A 20,896-nucleotide genomic window follows, 5' to 3' on the forward strand; every position below is an offset into this window, starting at 1 on the left:
GGGTCAATTACTTTATAACCACAAATTTGCCAAAAGCCTTTTGAATCATAAATTAAAATCCAAAACCAATCAAATAAAAGCTTGGAAAATTCAACCACATAAAGATAATAATAAAAATAAAAACACAGGACAAAACAACATGAATAAAGTAAACAGCAGATAACAAACAAGGAGAAAATATTTGCAACCTGCATGTTGGACAAAAGGTTAATTTTTAGGATCTCCTAAAAATTGAGACAAAAAACCTCCCAAACAAAATAGAAAATTAGAAATAAAAACATAAATATATAGCTCTCCATATATAATAGTTGGCCCTTATGTATATGAAAAAAATGTGAAGTGTTACTCTTAACAAGAGAAATGCAAGTTAAAACTACGCTGAGATACAATTTGTAAACTGTCAAAAGTTCCAAAGCATACTCGCCAAATTAAGAGGTTATATACAATACTGATGATAAAACAAAATTATAGAATCTCTAGGGAGGGTAATTTGGTAATAACATAAATCATTCATTCAAACCCCAAATCCTAGTTTAAGAAACTTCTTGTGAAGATACACATCTACTAATGTGTAAGCAATATATACACTATATTATTTATTGTGACTTTTTTATAATAGAAAGATATTGAGAAGAACTTAAAGATCCAAATAGAGAAGATTAGTTGGATAAACTATGTTACACTTCCGCAATGAAATATTATGTAGTACTAGAACTAAATGACATGGATCTCAATTCACGGGATTAAGGGCGCGGGTTGGCCTAGGTGAAGAGCAGTATGTATGTTTCTTTTTGTTTAAGAAACAGGAGAATAATAACCTATGTGTTTATTTTTGCAAAAGTAATACAGAAAGGATAAATCAAGACTTAATAAAAATGTGACTGGGAATGGTGACTGACACCTGTAATCCCAGCACTTTGGGAGATCAAGGTGGGCAGATCACTAGAGGCCAGGAGTTCGAGACCAGCCTGGCTAACATGGTGAAAACCCGTCTCTACTAAAAATACAAAAATTAGCTGGGCGTGGTGGTGTGCGCCTGTAATCCCAGCCACTTGCTTGAACCTGGGAGGCGGAGGTTGAAATGAACTGAGATCATGCCACTGCGCTCCAGCCTGGGGGACTGAGCAAGACTCCGTCTCAAAAAAAAAAAGACTTAATGGAAATGTTATCACAGGTTTCAGGTAATAAAATGGGAGTTTGATATCTCTGAGTGTACCTGTGTTCTTCAGATTTTTAAACCAAGTAACTAGTACACATGTTGAAACACAAAAATAAATAAAAAGTTGAATAGAAAATAAACAACATTGAGTCTATATCAAATTGATAACATAACCACTCAGAGAAAATAATTATTTCCTGTAATTTTTAGCACAGTACTCTAACTGCAAGAACTGCAAGGAATGTTTATGTTAGCAGTAAATAAAAATAAGCAGTAAATTTAAAAAAAAGCAGTAAATTTCAAAATAGCAATTTTGAAACAATTTTATATAATATAATACAAAACATATAAGTAAATATATTGGAAATGAAGATTTTTACTTTAGGAGAAAAGGCGATATAAATATAAAATATAATGTCTTAAGGAAACCCCGTAGTGTTAAATTTGAAAGAAAACTATCCACATGGACATGTACATTTGAAACATAAATGAATAACTTCTAGTTTATCCATTGAAATGACCTAGAGGAAAAGACCCTGCGGTAGCAAGAGCTAAAGCAGCCTCTTGTGAAAAATCTTCATTTTAAATCTGGGAAAGGAAAAGTATAAGGTTCTGGGACATCTGATTTTGCCAATAAGCAAGGGGGCACTAGAAAAGCTAATGGAGTCATATCAATAAGACACAGGGTCCAAATTTGAAGGGTTCAGACAGGTAAAGTTGGGAACAATCTGGGCATCTAAAAAATGACATTAATTTATTGTAATGAAATGAATTACAACGCACTACGTAAAATCGGAAGTCTAATGTAATGTAAATATATACAATAAAAGGGAAAAGGAAAGCCGAAAGCTTTTCTTTACAGAAAAGTGATGATTTGAAAATGTAGAAGGAATGATATAATTAGGAACATCATTATTTTAAAACTCCCATGGAAAGATCATCAAAGAATGCTAAATCCATGTGCTTAAATGTTGTTGGGGAAGAGCATATTTGTCTAGAGCTAAATTAAATCACCCCTCCAAATAATTGCTAATTACATATGGGGAGATTTGGAAACAACACCTTAATGAAGTGACCAACTTTAGCTTTACTAAGAGTGGGGACAACCTGACTCTACATTCCTCATGATGTGATGAAATATGATATACGTAATTGCACCTAGGACAAGTCCTTGCCAAAAAATATTTAATCTGAGTCTAATAAAGCCTTTGGACCTCACTTTCAGTTTTCAGGCAATACAGTGAATAGAAAAAACATGTTAAATGAAATTATAATTCGCTAGTCAGATAATCAAGAATATGGGGCATTTTAAAAGAAATGTTTTAGATGTTCCAACATCACTTTCAAGAGGGGGAAAAATACTGGGAGACCATTCTTGATTTAAAGAAACTAAAAGAGGATAATAATTAATCATACACTTTGATTGCTTTCTGTTTGATTTTAATAACATTTTAGAAAATATGTTAGATGACGTTTGGGAATTAATCTTATATTTCCTAGGTGTGATAATAGTCTAGGGGTTGTTTATAAGAGTGTCCTTTTTCTTAGAGGCTGAGTTTTCTGGGGTCAGGTGTCATTAAGTCTGGAGCTTATTTTCAAATGAGATAGCCTAAAATGTGTGTGTTAGTGTGTGTGTGTCTGTGTGTGTGTGTGTACACACATATATATGAGTCCATATTAAAATTACATTTTTATATTCATTTCCCATTTTCTCTAGAGCAAATGTGAGCAAAATATGAACGATTTTTGAATCTATGTGGATGATATAGATGTGGCTATTGTATTAGTCTTTCAACTATTCAGCTAAAAATTTGAAATGTGATAAATTGAAGTGAAATGTACTATTTACAATAGCAACAAAACATAAAGATCCTAGAAATGCATTTAATAAAAGATGAGCAATCCCATAGTGAAATAATTTTTACAAGAAATGACATTTTAAAAGACCTAAATAAATAGTGGAATATGTTATAATAATGGCTAAGAAAACTTAATAGCAGAAAGATGTTACTTACCCATGAATTGTTCTTTATACTTAATTTGATTTCAGCATAATTATCACAGGATTTTTCATTGAAGTTGACAAGCTACCTCTAAAATGTATGTAGAATTAAAAGGTCCAAGAATAGCCAAGAGACTATTCACCCTCACCAAAAATGTGTGAGGATATATCATAAATCAAAACTACTTCAGAGCTTACATAACAGGTATGTGGATTTGGCACCATGGAGGCAAGTAAAGAGCTCGTAAACAGACACATGCTTATATAGAAGGTTGATTTATGCTAGCGTGGGCATTGCATATATTTGAAGAAACATGGATGGTGGAATATTCGGTGACTCGTATGGAAGAATACAACCATGTTCAAAAGTAATTCTATCTGTATTAAACATTTAATTTCCAAAAGTGAAACTATAAGACTCTTTAAAGGCAAAGGCAATATATTATAGTTGAATACATTTAATACATCAGATTAAAGGAAACCTTTTAAGACATGAAAAGCATTCTCTAAAGGAAAAGATTAGTAAATGCAGCTTAATACAATTAAGACATTTTATTAAATAAAAGACCAACACAGCCTGGGTGGTAATCTTTGCAATATGTATGACTCACAGAAAATCACTATAATGAATATAAAGAATCTCAAAGGACGAAAAAATATCAAAAGAAATACAGGCAAAACATATAAACAGAACTTTTATGGAAGAGAGAATACATGTGACCCACAAAGCTTAAAAAAAAAAATCACGAGGCCGGGCGCGGTGGCTCACGCTTGTAATCCCAGCACTTTGGGAGGCCGAGGTGGGCGGATCACGAGGTCAGGAGATCGAGACCACGGTGAAACCCCATCTCTACTAAAAATACAAAAAAAAATTAGCCGGGCGTGGTGGCGGGCGCCTGTAGTCCCAGCTACTCGGAGAGGCTGAGGCAGGAGAATGGCGTGAACCCGGGAGGCGGAGCTTGCAGTGAGCCGAGATTGCGCCACTGCACTCCAGCCTGGGCGACAGAGCGAGACTCCGTCTCAAAAAAAAAAAAAAAAAAAAAAAAAAAAATCACGAGTTATCAGGGAAACAAAAATTAAAATCACAAAAAATGCGAAGTTATGCCCTTTAAAAGTCAATTAAAAATGTGTTGGACAATATGAAGAGCAATAGGTAGTTTTACCCACAGCTACTTAAAAGTATAAATTGGTACAACCACTTCTGAAACATTTTGGCATAACATAAGAAAGCTGAACATGTGCAAATGCCAAAGCAAGTACTGGTAGTTTCATCAATATGCTCTACGAGTTGACATTTTTGTTTTTCTAAAGGGTCAGATAGTAAATATTTTAGCCTTTGTAAGCCATGGAGTCTCTATCATAACTACACAACTCTACCATTGTAGCATGAAAGCAGCCATAAAGCATACATAAACAAATGAGCATGGTGGCATTCCAATAAAATTTTATAGACACTGAAATGTAACTTTTATGTAGTTTTCATGTATCACAAAATAGTCTTCTTTTTTCAGTCATTTAAAATATATTAAAATGATTCTTGGCTTATGGGCTGTACTCAGGCAGCAGGCAGGATTTGGCTTATGAGACCTATTTTGGCAATCCTACTATTTTCTACTCAGAGTGGTCAAAGGACCAGAAGCAATGAAAGATACTAGAAATGCAGAATATCAGGCCCTACCCAAGATTTCCCTTAGAGTATGCATTGTAACAAGATACCCCGGTAAATTGTATTCATATTAAAATGTATGAAGCATTGCTCTAGATAAAATATTGCACAAATGCACTAGGAAATATGAACAAATTTGTTCATAGCAATATTTGTTACAGCTAAAAACTGGTAAAAACTCTATGTCAGCTGGATGTGGTGGCTCATGCCTGTAATCACAGCACTTTGGGATGCCAAGGCAGGAGGATTACCCTGAGCCCAAGAGTTTGAGTTTGCACTGAGCTATGATCATGCCACTGCACTCCAGCCTGGGTGACAGTGAGATCCTGTCTCTAAAAACAAAACAAAACAAAAAAAACTGTATGTCCATTAATAGAAGAATAGATAAATCAATTGTGCATATTCAAAAAAAATGGAATTACATCCATCAACTTGGATGAATATCAAATACACAATATTGGGGAAAACAAGCAAACTATAGAATGTGAAATATGATTTGATTTATATAAAGTTCACAAAATGATACATTATTTAAGAATATCTGGATATGTGGGAAAACTAAAAAGCAGAGAAATGATAATGCAAAAACTAGGGTATACCATTTATAGCCGTGATGGGGTAATAGGAACCAAATAATAATTCTACCTTAATATCTAAAGAAATAAGCAAAATACATGCACCAAAAGTTTTCAGAAATTGGACAACTTTCTCAGAGCATGACAGTGATCTCTGACAAACAGAAAACAAATTAAGTGAGCCCTATGATTGGCCTGGTTTACCGCCTCTAGTGAGTAAGTAACCAGGCCACAGTTCAAGAAGGGAAAGCAGATGGGGAACCCTACAATTATCAGAAATTCAGGAGACAGATCTAAGAATCAGAGAGGCTAAGACAGCAAGAATTTGTGGATGAGCGTACCAGAGAAGAGAGACTTGCACAGAAAGAAAATAACTGCACAGAGAAAGAGCTCCAGAGAATTTCAGAGGATTCCACTGGCGTCCTCAGCTGCAGACAGATCAGTTCATGAATGGGAAGAAACTCCCCAACACTGGAAAGAAGCAGGCAGAAAAAATCACTGAAGTTCACACAAGGCCAGGAATAGTTTGTGTTTCTCAGCAACAAAGAGAAAAAAATCTTGAAATACATGAGATTTTAGGTAGAATACTAAAAAGGATATTTTCTCAGTAGTAGAGAAAAGTTATTAGCTGCTTTATTCCCCTAACAAAGATGGAGGAAATTTTGAAAGGATAAACTGCTTCCAGGTCACTAAATTGCATCACAGAACAATGCATAAGTGTATTTAAAAAACATAAAATACTCTGAAATGCAACAAGTTAAAAGTCACAATGGTTGGCATACAGTACAAAACCTATGAGCCATACAAAGGTGCAGGAAAATACAATCCATAATGTGATGAAAAATCAAGCAATAGAAACAAAATTACAAATGATACATGTGATAGAATTAGTAGCCAAGGGTATGGAACCACAGTTGTTATAACCATAACATCAACCATAAGCTCAAGAAGGTAGAGAAAAGCATGACCATAGAAAAATACATAAAGAGCACAAAAATAAGCTTCTAGAGATGAAAAATACACTGAATGGGATTAAAGTCTATCTAGACACTGCAGAAGAAAATATTAATGAACATTAAGACACAGCAATAGAAACTATACAAAATAAAATTATACCAAAGGCTTTAAAAATGAAAAGATCATCAATGATTGCAGGACAATTCAAGTGGCTTGATATAAATGGAATCATTGCATCCACTAAAGAAACAAAATAAAGATGCATAGTTAACATCCCAACAAAGGAGTTAAAATGGAATTATGAAGAATACTCAAACCAAACTGAGGGAGAAAAATAAAAAGGCAATAAGAACAGTTTAGACAAACAGAAAACAAACAAGACAGTCAATGGAAACACAAACATCTTCAATTGCATTAAATGAAAATAATCACAATGCTCCAATTAAAAGGTAAATATTGGCAGATTGGATAATAAATAGCATGACCCAGCTATATGCTACCCAGTTGAAGCCCACTTTAAATATAAAAGCACAGCTAACTTAAAAGTAAAAAGATTATAAAGTATATATCATGCTAACACTACTCTGAACAAGACTGAATTGGTTATATTGCTATCAGAGAAAAAACAAATTTCAGAAGAAATAATATTAACAAGAACAAAGAGGGCCAGTTTATAATGACAAAAGAATAATTCATAAAGAGAAGACAAAAATCCTGCATGTTTATGTGCCTAATATCAGAGCTTCAAAATTATTGAAGCAAAGCACTGATAAAAATAAAACATGCAATAAACAAATCCATAATCATGGTTATATACTTAAACACCCAATGCCGACGATTGTAAGACCCAGTAGTTATAAAACTAATAAGAATTTACGAGACTTCGGCAACACTACCAACAACCTAATTGACATTCGTACAACACTCTACTCACTAGAAACAGAATAAATTTTTAAGTGCACCCTAAATACATATAAACATATATGATACATTTACCATGAAGATGTCTGAATTAATTTAAAAGGATTAAAATCACCTAAAATATGCTCTCTGACCACAATAGAATTAAATTAAAATCAGTATCAAAAATATATCTGGAAAAATCTCCTTAAAACAATAAATAACATACATTTAAATGACCTATGGTTCAAAGAAAAAATTAAAAGTGATATTTTGAAAGTACTTAACGAAAATAAAAACATCACATGGCATTAGTAGAATGCAGCTAAAACAATGCTTAGAAAGAAATGTATAGCTCTACATGCGCATATTTTTAAAAAGGTCTTAAATTAATGACTTACGCTTTCACTTTAAGAACTCAGAATAAAGAAAGAAGAAAAAAAACCCATATTAAACAGAAAAAAAAGTAAATCATAAAGATGGGTGCAGAAATAAATGAATTAGAAAACTCAAAAATAGACAAAATTAATAAAACCAAAAGCTGTTCATTGGCATATTAATAAAACTTCAGCCAAAATAAGAAAAATAAACAACTTATCAAAATCCTGAACGATAGAGAAAATAATCACTTATAGATCCCACATACTTTAAAAACATAATAAGGAAATGAAATATTGTGAACAACTTTCCTTCAATAAATTTGACAATTTCCTGAAATGAAGAAATTCCTTGAAAGACACAACTACCAAAGCTAACAGAAGAATAATACATAACCGGACTACCTCATTGTACACAGATGTTCCTATCAGGTTTACTTTTAATAGCTAAACATGGAAACAATTCCAATGTCCACCAACAGGTGAATGGATAAACAAAGTGTTATATCCATACAGATTAAAAAGGAGTGAACTACCTATACATACTCAAAGTAAATATGTTGAATGAAGCAAACCAAACTAAAATGAGTACCTATTGTAGTAATTCAATTTATAAAAAATTATAGAACATGCATATTAATCTATCATGCATATTAATCTATCATGCCACAAGCAAATCAGTAGTAGCTTGAAGTGATGCAGCGGCACAGGGGGAAGGAGGAGATAAGGAGGGATTTCAAAAGTCCAGGAGGAAATTGGTGGAGATGATAGATATGTTCACTATCTTAACTGTGGTGATTATTTCATGAGTGTACATATATATGTCAAAAGTTATCAAATTATTCACTTTAAATATATGCAGTATATTGCTAATTATACTTCTATATAGCTGTAAAAATATTAGTATAGGCTAGGATATGCTAAGGTTTCAAAGGATTTAAAAACTGCGGCAGGATTAACATACCAAAACTTTATTTCTCTATCAAACATAGCTGGATACATGTCCAGGCAGAGTTCCAGAGCATTGGTTGTTCATCTGATGATTACTTTTTCCAATCTGTTTAGAACTTGTGGCATACATACATACATACATACATACATATATATATATACACACACACATATAATTTATAAAACATTATATATATGTATGTATAAATACAGAAGGAGATGATAGGGCTGGAGAATTGAATACTAGAGAGTGAATCCCTTTGTTGAAAAAGAAATATACCTCACTTCTATTCACATTTTATTGGATACAACTAGTCACATGGCCATCTCTAACTACATGGGTCCTGAGAAGTGGAAGCTGCAGTGTACAAGAATTAGAGGAGAACCAGATACTGATAGCCGTTAATAATGAAAGAACATGTAGTTATCTGTGGGGCCAGAATGGAAAGAGTTGCAACCTAGAAACTCCATGCAGGGTAAATCTGATGCACTGACAATGTTCTATATTTTAAGTTGGCTGGTTGATATATACACATTTATATTTAATATTAATATAATTAATATTAATACATCAACATATTTACACTATATAGACACATTTCCTACTTTATATATTACATAACAAAAAGGTGGTAAAAATTTTGTGCAAAGTAAACAATAGAGTCCTTTGATATTGTGGAGTTAGTCATATTTTATTTGGAGAAAACTCATGGAAACAAATCACACTGTCTTAAGAGGAAGAGAAATTAGCTTACAACAAATTAAGAACAAGCACCAGTTTCAGAACCTTAAAGAGATGAAAGAATGCTTGTCAGGTGATGTTATATCTCAGATTCCTTTCTCCTATATAGTCTCCGTTCTCAGAAGAGCACTCTTTTCAGAGGCAAGTGGGAAAAGTGCTTCTCACTTAAAATAATCACCAGAAAAATTCCCAGAAATATATATTATTGTTTGGCTTGAGTCATGTGGTGATTTCTTTACTAATTCCTGGAGGCAGTGATGTGATTCTGTAATGGGCTAGGACTTCCCCTTGTTGCCATCTATGGGTGTTGTGGGGACAGATGTCACACCCTTCCAAATCACAAGGTATATGTAGGGATATTTCTTCACATGAAATTTGGATGATGATGAAAGTAAAAAGAGAGGGAGGGAGAGAAAAAGCACAGATAGAGAGAGGCAGAAAGGGGAAAGAAGGAAGGAAGGAAGGAAGGAAGGAAGGAGGGAAGGAAGGAAGGAAGGAGGGAAGGAAGGAAGGAAGGAAGAAGCTATGCAATCAGCAACAGAGGTTACTGCTAACAGCAAGATTTATAATATTTAAAAGCTTAAATTCCACTTTAAACGTTGTTTCTTTTATCAAAATTCAGTAAATCTCTGATTTTCTTTTCTGCAAATTCAGAGCCCTGCATTATGTACTCTGTTGTTTAAATATGACACAATTGATTTGTCCATTGTCTTGTCAACATAGTCAGCTATAGTGTGATATTTATATTTGTCCCCAAAGCAGGTCTCTACAAAATAAGGGTAGCTGCTGAGCACAGGTTGACTAACATAGACAATTATTTTATTTTCATGTCCTTAAATTACTAATAAAAAATGCCCCCTCCTACCACCTCCTCATCATTTTTATAAAAAGTTAAACCTGTGTATACTTTATGAAATCTCTATTCCAAATTTATTGGTACCAATGGGATTGTTCAACATATTGTAATGCATATATCTCTGATATGGTTTGGTTCTCTGTCCCAATCCAGACCCAAACCTCACTTGAATTGTAAAAATCCCCATGGGTCATGGGAGGGACCCAGTGGGAGGTAATTGAATCATAGGGGTGGGTTTTTTTCCACGCTGTTCTTGTGATAGTGAATAAGTTTCACAAGATCTGAGGGTTTTATAAAGAGCAGTTCCCCTGCACAAGCTCTCTTTCCTGCCACCATGGAAGATGTGACTTTGCTCCTCATTCACCTTCAGCCATGATTGTGAGACCTCCCCAGCCATGTGGAACTGTGAGTCCATTAAATGTCTTTCCTTTTTAAATTATGAGTCTCAGGTATGTCTTTAATAGCAGCGTGAGAACAGACTAATTTAGTAAATTGGTACCGATAGAGTGGGGTGCTGCTGAAAAGACACCTGAAAATGTGCAAGCAACGTTAGAACTGGGTAACAGGCAGAGGTTAGAACAGCTTGGAGGGCTCAGAAGAAAATAGGAAAATATGGGAAAGGCTGGAGCTTCCTAGACACTTGTTGAATGGCTTTGACCAAAATGCTGATAGTGATATGGACAATAAAGTCCAGACTGAGGTGGTCTTAGATGGAGATGAGGAACTTGTTGGGAACTGGACTAAAGGTCACTCTTGCTATGCAAAGAGACTGGTGGCATTTTTGTCCCTGCCCTAGAGATCTGTGGAACTTTGAACTTGAGAGAGATGATTAGGGTATCTGGTAGAAGAAATTCCTAAGCAGCAAAGTGTTTAAGAGGAAACAGAGCAAAAAGTTTGGAAAATTTGCAGCCTGATTATACAATAGAAAAGAAAAACCCATTTTCTGGGAAGAAATTCAAGTCTGCCACAGAAATTTGCATAAGTAACAAGAAGCTGAATGTTAATCACCAAGACAATGTGGAAAATGTCTTCAGGGTGTGAAGAACTCACAGCAGCCCCTCCAGTCACAGGCCCAGAGGCCTAGGAGGGAAAAATATTTTCTTGGGTCAGGTCCAGGACCCCCCTGCTATGTGCAGCCTAGGGACTTGGTGCCCTGTGTCCCAGTAGCCCCAGCCACGGCTAAAAGGGGCCAAAGTACAGCTCAGACCATGGCTTCAGAGAGTCCAAGCCCCAGGCCTTGGAAGCTTCCATGTGGTGTTGAGCCTGTGGGTGCGCAGAAGTCAAGAAGTGAGGTTTGGGAACCTCTGCCTAGCTTTCAGAGGATGTATGGAAGTGCCTGGAAGTCCAGACAGAAGTTTGCTGCAGGGGCACCTCTCCTAGGGCAATGTGGAAGGGAAATGTGGGGTTGGAGTCCCCACACAGTCCCCACTGAGGCACTGTCTAGTGGAGCTATGAGAAGAGGGCCATCGTCCTCCAGACCCCAGAATGGTAGATCCACCAACAGCTTGCACCGTGCACCTGGAAAAGCCACAGACAATGCTGGCCTGTGAAAGCAGCTGGGAGGGAGGCTATACCCTGCAAAGCAACAGGGGTGGGGCTGCCCCAGGCCGTGGGAGCCCACCTGTTGCATCAGCATGACCTGGATGTGAGATATGGAATCAAAGTTTCAGAGCTTTAAGATTTTACTGCCCTGCTGGATTTCAGACTTGCATGGGGCGTGTAGACCCCTTGTTTTGGCCAATTTCTCCCATTTGGAATGGGCATATTTACCAGAATGCCTGCAGCCCCATTGTGTCTAGAACGTAACTAATTTGCTTTTGATTTTACAGGCTCATAGGCAGAAGGGACTTGCCTTGTCTCAGATTAGACTTTGGATGGTGGACTTTTGAGTTGATGCTGAAATGAGTCAAGACTGGTGGACTGTTGGGAAGGCATGATTGCTTTTGAAATGTGAGGGCATAGATTTGGAGGGTCCAGGGACAGAATAATATGGTTTGGCTTTGTGTCCCCACCCAAATCTCACCTTGAATTGTGATCATCCCCATGAGTCATGGAAGGGACTCAGTGGGAAGTAATTGAATTATGGAGGTGGGTTGTAATTGTCTTAAATCATATTTTTTCAGTCTCTACATTGTTATTTTTACAAAAATTGTTTGGAGAAAAGTGATTTGACTTTGGAAAAAAATTCTTTTTATCTGACCTTGTATCACCTGTTTCTAGTGTCTCCTTCATATGCTGGCAGAGAAAAGATCAGCAGTAAAAACAACAGATGTTAGGATCCATTTACTTGATAATGATTTCTCAGTAATTCTGTGGGCTTGATTGGGGCTATTAGTCAAGAGCTTCCAGATAGTTTTAGATTTAAAAAATTAAATGTCTAGTTCATTCAATGCCAGTTTTACATTTTTAATTTACATCTATGAAGGAATAGTAGGTTCTTCTGTCTTTTTAAAATTACAAGCTGGATATCACCTAGGTAGCACATCAGACACAGGATTCCTATCATTCCAATAATGGGCTGTCACTCTAACCTTTGAGTTTGAAAGGGCAAAAACAAGTTCTGGTATATTCCTTTTTAAGCCACTCTTCTTTTATCCTTCACATTTGGCTTGCTTGAGAAAGATCGTATTCCTTAGATTTTTTTGCATGAAATATCAAGGAATAAAATAACTAGGCATTGAAAGAAACATCCATAACAATTCAAATATATGACTGCACCACAGAATCTAGCTTTACTAGTGTTTTAAAAATACACACAAAATTTTTTTCTTAAAGAAAAAATTCTGTATTTTCCTGAAGTATTTTTAAAAATATATTAAAACGAAACACAACCAAACAAGAGGTTCATTTGTTCTGTGTTCCAAGAACTACCCAATACTAACTGTCATCCTTGTCACAACTGAATTTGTAATTAATTTGAGGTAACAAAGGAGTACAGAAAATCTGATAAAAGTATAGTAAATAATTTGCAAGTGAAAAATCAATACTTGAAAGAAAAAAGTCTTTATACTTATGCCATTAAAAGAAACACTGTAAACACAGTCAGATTCAGTTACAAAAATATCCATTAATAAAATGACCAGCTATAAAAATGAATATATTTAATTTTAAAAGAACAATGGATAAAATATCTTTCAAATTAAGAAAGTGGCATAGTTAACATAATGTATTTATAGAATTGTGCAATAAAATATGTTGAACAATTCCATTGGTACCAAGAAATTTGGGACAGAGATTTCATAAAATGTGTATAGATTTAAGATTTTGTAACAAACAGTTAAATGCATCTTTTATTCAATAGGTAATAAAACAATATGTCAATTGATTTACAATAAAGTTTTAATTTTTTCAATGATTTATGCACCAAATAGCGATATGGGGTATTAGGAGAAGAGATCATTGTATTTAAATTGAGTTTTGCAAAGCAAAATTAAACTCTAAAATCAGTTGATAATTGCTTTGTCTGGATTTTGTGGACTTATTTAAATTGAGTAATGATTTCCCCACGTTTTTCTGATTTTACCCCTTTCTAACATTACTTCATTGTATAGTTTTTAAAATAAACTACAATGTTTGATAGTTTTTCTTTAAACGAAGGCAGTATGTTGTTTGATATTTTCTTCACGATTAAAAACAATTAGCTAACCAGGCATATGGATTTTTATTAACTAGTATAGAAAGATTAACAAAATAAAGATTCCCCTGCCCTGTTTCCCATTGCTGATGCCTTTGTAAATCAAACATTTAAAATTTATATTGATTATTTTAGTTTTCCTTTTTATTTCCATTTCTTTACATAATGTAACTATACCACTATTTCATTTTTTCTTTTTTTAAAGACTCTAAAGGAAATATCAATAGCATACATATTAAATGAGATCATACACAAGATAAAACTGCAAAAAACAACACAGTGAAAAGTAATGTCCGTGAAAAGGAAATGCCTTATCCTTTAGTAGAGTATTAAATCCACGGTTCCACTTCCTGCTGGCAAGTATTTTTACCAAGGTTTTGGGTAATCATCCAAACTGATTTTTGTCACTCATCCACAGATATGCATGTGCACACATACATACATACACATACACACAGGGTACAAATGAAAGCATTTTCTTTCCCCTTTTACACTTGCATATTTACCTTAACAATAAATATATCCGATTCTTATTAAAGGTTGCAGAATATTGTTTGAGCCATAATGGATTTAATTAGTTCCCCTTTAGTGAATATTCCTATTTTTCTTGCTTTTCTTTTACAAATTATGCTGCAACAAACAACACTGTACACCTTCCTTTCTACACGTGAGAATTGTTGATTGGTATAAATAAAATGGAAGATTTGCTGCATCACATAAATGTGCATTTCAATTTAATAGATATGGCAAGTGACCATCAAAGTGAAGTTAGTTTTACTTCCCACCATCTATTTATAAAAATACATATTTCCCCACAGAGTGCTCTCAAACTTTTTGAGTTCAACAACCCAAATGATGAAATAGTGGATGTAATTGTTACTTTAATGGGCATATGGTATGTAATTGAAACTGACCTAATTGTCCCATAGAACTGATGTTTATAGTTTCTTTTGAGTAAACATAGAAATTGACCCTCCCAGTCTTAAAACTTGAGAAAATTTGTCTTACCAGAATTTCTTTCTCAGAAAAATAAATATCAGGCCTCCCAGATTGTATCAAGGGACTGAAACTTACCAGATCATTGCATCTGGACAATGAGACATCAGACACCTCACCCATCATGAATGCCTAAGTGACCACCTGCCTCCTATTGACCAGTTTCTCTTCTTTAGTCTTCCCTGATTCCTGTTTTCCTACATGTAGTTACATGTTTTCCCTGCTATATAAACCTGTGATTTTAGTTGGTCATGGAGGTGGATTTAAGATTGATCTCTTTTTCTCCTCAGCTGCAGCACCCAATTAAAGTCTTCTTCCCTAGCAATACTCATGTCTCAGTGATTGGCTTTCTTTACAATGAGCAACAGGATCTAGATCAACTAAGTAACCACAAATTGTCCATCTGACAGAAACCCAATCCTGGCAAAAATGTAAAAGTGGAGCAAGGACAAGAGCTAGATCTTATATATCAACCACTGAATTTTGTATTTCTGTGTTTGTTTCTGACTCATGGCTAACATTTTATAATTGAAGCTACAAGCTCTCTATTTGTGTCTGCATGTGTGTTCATGTACTATGTATAGTACTATGTATAGTACTATGTATAGTGCTATGTATAGTTCATGTACTATGTATAGTACTATGTATACTAATAGTTTCCTGCCTCCACATAGTATTACCAAATTAGATTATAAAAATCCCTTCAAATACTGCTGTTTTGATTGGTTTAGAGCTTACTCCAGTAAAACTTCATTTCAACAATAATTATGCTTTTAGTATATCAGCTTGAAGATAGTCTTAAAGATCTTTTGGTACTTTAAAACCTTATGCTTATGCTAAAACTAAATATTCAAGGAATGAAGGATGTCTTGTTTACAGAGTCGGTAATTTTATTGTAAATAAAATCACTGGTTTTTACAGAATAAAACAGGAAAATCTGAATGGAAAAGAAAAATGGAATAGAACAAAATGGAAGGGAAAAGTAGCACAATGTTCATGGAAAATGAATTGTATTTGTTGTGGTCAAAGATAACTATGATTATATGGGTTTATTTTTAAGATAAAAAAAGACGTGTCAAATATGATATGATGCAAAATTAGAATTTGGTTTACTCTCTGTTAAAATAACAGAATTTACTTGGACTATTAGTCTGTTCTTAATAAGAGGTTATGAAAAAAAGTTTCTTCTTTACCTTCAGAATAATCTGTCTAGAAATTAAAGATCTTTTATTATCAGAATAATATCCCCTGCTTTATGTTGACTTTACTATGCCCTTGATTATTTAGGAGAACAAAGTCTTGTCAATTTTAAAAGCTAATAAGGTTTTATAAAGTCATATTACCTCCTATATTTACTTCCGAAATTTTGTATAGCCATTTGATTAAATAAGAAACCAAATATTGTTTTTCAGCGACCCATGATTTTATTTAATCAACCGTTGAAATCTCCTGACAACTTTTGATATTTTGTCTTCCAGAAATCAAATCCTAAATAATATCTTCCTGATCTCAAGCTTTGAGATTTCCTGGGGGATTCCTGGAAAATTACAAAGGATCTTTCATCTTGTTAAAAGAGAGGGGCTCGAATAATATATCAAATTATTGAAATGTTATGAGTTACATAGGAAGTATTGTCAAATCAGAAGAAATGCCTGACCTTTCCTAGTTTAAATTTGTATGAATAAAATGTTACTAATATAAATATTTGACAAATTGTATGAAGTTATTTGAAATTTGTCAATGTTCATGCTGTCTATGATATATCGTGCTGCAGTTTTGCCTGATATAAGGCAACAGTATAGTGTTATTGATCAATTTCACTTTTTTTAATGTTGTATGCCACAGAAGCAACCAAATTTCCGTGTCAATTGGAATATTTTTGTTGAACTCATTATATCATTAACCATGGCTGTTTTCTCTTTGTCATTCACAGGTAGTTTGTTTCACTCTGATGCTTCCCTTAACGTGCTTAGCCAGAGTACTTTGGTTATAAACCAGAGTACTTTGTCTTCAACAAGAAGGCACTGTCTCAGAGACCCAGGAAAAGGTCTATGCCAGGTAGTATGGGGCACAGACTTCTGAGGAATTGTTAAGATAATATTGACAACATACCATGGACTGAGTCAAGCTATCCAGTAATCTAGTGAAGAAGTTGATAAGTTCATGAAACTGCCGATTCAAACTCAGCATAATTTTATCATGTCTTTCAAGAAGGAGAGAATATAAATAAAGTAGCTAACTTTGGAATCTTGCATTCTCATTTGTTTAACAGTTATTTAAATGCATTAAATTGCTTCATATAAGTAACTATTATTCTTGACTGTAAAATTAAGTTGTTCTGTGCCTGGCTTATTTCACTTAGCATGATGTCTTCCTTGGTCATCCATGTTATCACAAATGCTAAGACGTTTTTCTTTTGCGAGACTGATCTCATTTTCTCGAGATGACTGACTAGAAATATCAGATGCCAGTTCTCAGAAAGATCAAAGTTACAACTGGATGGTCATGACGTGAACGGAAAGCTAAAGGAAGAGAGCCAGGACTGTTGCAGGGCCCACAGGAAAAAGCTGGGACACAGAAAGGGAAGGTAGCAAGAGTCTGGCAGAGATTGACCTCCGATGAGTTTGAAGTCCCACAGAGAGGGTAAGTGTGCTGTTTCTTTGCTCCACTCATTCCTGTGACAAACTGCTGACTGACAAATTTTTGGGGAGCACCTCTGCCCTCATTAACCCCTGCAATGCTGTCAGTGGCAATTTGGGAACTTCCTGGAGATAGAACCCCAGGTGGCCTGCTTATACAGATGTGCTTGCATTCCTCTCAGGTCCAAACTGAGATGGCAGAAGCCATACTGGTTGTGCCCCTATTGTGGGCCACTGTCCTGCTCAGGGAACCTCATCCCTTGTGTCACTGCATCGCTAGATTCCCTGCAAATGTACCCAAGAACCTGCTCTGACTTGGCAACCACGGGGGACTGGTGGAACCATGGGGGATTGCAGAATCCCTGGGGATGTAACCTTCCACACAGGCCACCCTTAAGGGAGCGGGGAGCATAGCCCACAAAAGCACCCCTTGTGACAAAGGAAACATGGGTCCAGTGTGGATCTCTGAAGGAGGCAGCACCAATGACCAGGAATAGATGTGTGTGTGTGGAGGGGGGTGCGGGGGGTATCATCTCCCATTCCCCTTGTCCACTGTTCCAGATGCAGCAGAGGCTTTCCCCACTGCAGACTGTCATGAATGCACTTGAAGACAGCCTTTCCAGTGCTATTCACAGAAACTGCACCCCCGTTGAAAGTGAGCTTGTGCCCCACTGGCATGCATGATGAGCAGGGCCCAATCTCCCCCTTCGTACATAGAGGAGCAGCATCCCAGCAACAGAAGGCAGACAAGCCATGAAGCCTGGTCTGGACTGGAAGAAAAAGCATTGTCCTGGGGTCATTTCAGTCCTGGGGTCACTTCAAAATATTCTTCTGCCAGAAGAATATTTTCTCTGACCTCAGTAACACTGTGGCCAGAACTCAAAGGACACTATCTATATGAACTGAAGGTCATGAGCTCTCTGTGACAGGGGCACGATAGGGAAGCAAATCACATTCTTCCTCCCTGCTCAGGACTAGAGACAGATGTAACCCCCAACTTCTTCCCCCAAGACCTCAGTACATCCCAACACAACTCTCCCTGCCTGCCCCCATCAGGATGGGTTGCCTCCACTTATCAAAGGGCTACCAAATGTTACTCTTAAGCGCCACCTACTGGAATAGAGGCTGAACTGCATCACTGAATAAAAATCCTGCTGTCCGAAGAGCATAGGGCTAGTGCATGAGATAAGCTTCCTGAGACCGCTGCATTCCCAGTCACGCAGGGGATAGTGTATTGGCTCATATGCCCAACACGTTGCTAAGACAAGCAGCATTTGGGAAAACCACCACACATGATTCCATATCTTTGTTACTGTGAATGTGCTGCAATGAACGTGGGAATGCAGATAACGTATCAAAATACTGGTTTCACTTCTTTTGGATATATACCCAGCAATGAGGTTGCTGGATCATATGTTTAATTTTCTGGGGAACCTCCATGCTGTTTTTTTATAACGACTGTACCCATTTACATTCCCACCAATAGTGAACAAGTGTCTTCTCCACGTCTCCACCAACATTTATTATCTTGTGCTTTTGATAAAAAACATTCTAATACGTATGAAGTGATATCTCATTGTGGTTTTAATTTACATTTTCCTGATGGTTAGTGATGTTGAGGATTTTTTCATATCTGCATTGGCCATTTGTATGTCTTCTTTTAAGAAATATCTAAGTCTTTTGTCCATTTTTAATTCTGTTATTTATTTTCTTGCTATTGATTCGTTTAAGTTCCTTATAAATTTTGGATATTAACCCCTACCAGATGTAGCAAACTGAATTCAATGGCACATTAAAAGGATGGTTCACTATGATCAGGTGGGGTTCAGGAATGGATCACCATATGCAAATTAATAAATGTGATAAACCCCATTAACAGAATGAAGAACAAAAACCATATGATCATCTCAATAGATGCAGAAATGCATGTGACAGAATTCAACATTTTTTATGATAAAAACTCTCAACAAATTAGTTATAGAAGCAATGTACCTCAATACTATAAAGGTCATGTATCACAAGCCCACATAACATCATATGCAATGGTGAAAAGTTAAAGCTTTTCCTCTAAGATCAAGCACAGTACAAGCATGCCCAATCTTGCCGTTTCTATTCAACATAATAATGGAAATCCTAGCCAAAGGAAAGAGAAACAATAAAAAACATCCAACTCATAGATAAGAGTTAAATTGTTTCTGTTTACAGACAAAATGATTATATATATATATATATACATATTTCCTAAAGACTTTACCAGAAAACTGTTGGAAATAATACATGAATTCAATAAAGTTTTGAGATAAAAAAGTAATGTACAAATATCAGTAGTGTTTATATGCAATAACAACAAACTGTCCAAAAAACAAATCAAGAAAATTATCCCATTTAAAATAGCTACAAAAATATAAAGTACTTAGCCATAAATTTAACCAAGAAGGTAAAAGATGTGTATACTGAAAACCATAAAACATTGATGAAAGGAATTGAGGAAGATACAAATAAATGGAAGGATATTTTGTGTTTCTGGAGTGGAGTAATTAATATTGTTAAAACGTCCATACTACCCAAAGTGATCTACAGATTCAATGCAATCCCTATAAAAATTCCAATTACATTTTTCCCAGAAGTGGAAAAAATCCTAAAATGTGTATGAAACCATAAACGACCCTGAATAGCCAAAGCAATATTGAACAAAAGTGACTAAGCTGGAGGCATCGCACTTCCTGTTCTCAAAATGTACTACAAAGCTATAGTAATCAAAACAGCAGGGACTGGCATCAAAACAGGCTTATACATCAAAGAAACAGAGTAAAGAGCCCAGAAATAAATCCATGAGTTGATGGTTAACTGATCTTTTTACAAAAGTGCCGAGAACACACAATGGAAAAAAGAGTCTCTTCAATTAAATGGCGTTGGTTAACTGGATATCCACAAGCAGAAGAATGAAATTAGATCTTTATCTCACCCCATATACAAAAATCAACTCAAAATGGATTAAAAATTTAAATATAAGACCAGAAATTATAAGCCTACTAAAAGAAAACATAGGCAAAATCTTCTTGACATTGTTCTTGGTAAATATTTTTTGAATATGACACCAAAAGCACCAGCAAAAAATAAAAAATAAAAAAATAGACAAATGGGATTACGTCAAACTAAAAAGCTAAAAAGCTTCTGTACAACAGTGGAAACAATCACCAGTGAAAAGGCCGCCTACAGAATGGGATAAAATATTTGCAAGCCATAGAGTAGGTGTTTTAAAATGTATAAGATAATAAAATGAATTATATGCCCATATATAGGCAAACTTAGGAAAAATTGAAAATATTTTAGAAAATAAACATTTATTGATTTAATTGTGACTCAAAAGAAAAAACAGAAAATTTGATCAGCTATAAAAGTTGGATACATTTTACCATCAATCCAAAATATACTTACCAGC

General features: G+C 35.2%; 1 long non-coding RNA gene across 1 annotated transcript; it reads left to right on the top strand.

Moving 5' to 3' along the window:
• The first annotated feature begins 10,458 nt into the window (after positions 1 to 10,458).
• LOC134736076 (uncharacterized) lies at positions 10,459 to 19,773 on the top strand. The gene is made up of 3 exons (XR_010119775.1): positions 10,459 to 10,590; positions 16,749 to 17,458; positions 18,016 to 19,773. It is a non-coding gene; the product is annotated as an uncharacterized lncRNA (long non-coding RNA).
• The last annotated feature ends 1,123 nt before the right edge of the window (positions 19,774 to 20,896 follow it).

The sequence above is a fragment of the Symphalangus syndactylus genome, chromosome X, assembly GCF_028878055.3.
Source record: "Symphalangus syndactylus isolate Jambi chromosome X, NHGRI_mSymSyn1-v2.1_pri, whole genome shotgun sequence".
In the NCBI taxonomy this organism is placed as follows: Eukaryota; Metazoa; Chordata; class Mammalia; order Primates; family Hylobatidae; genus Symphalangus; species Symphalangus syndactylus.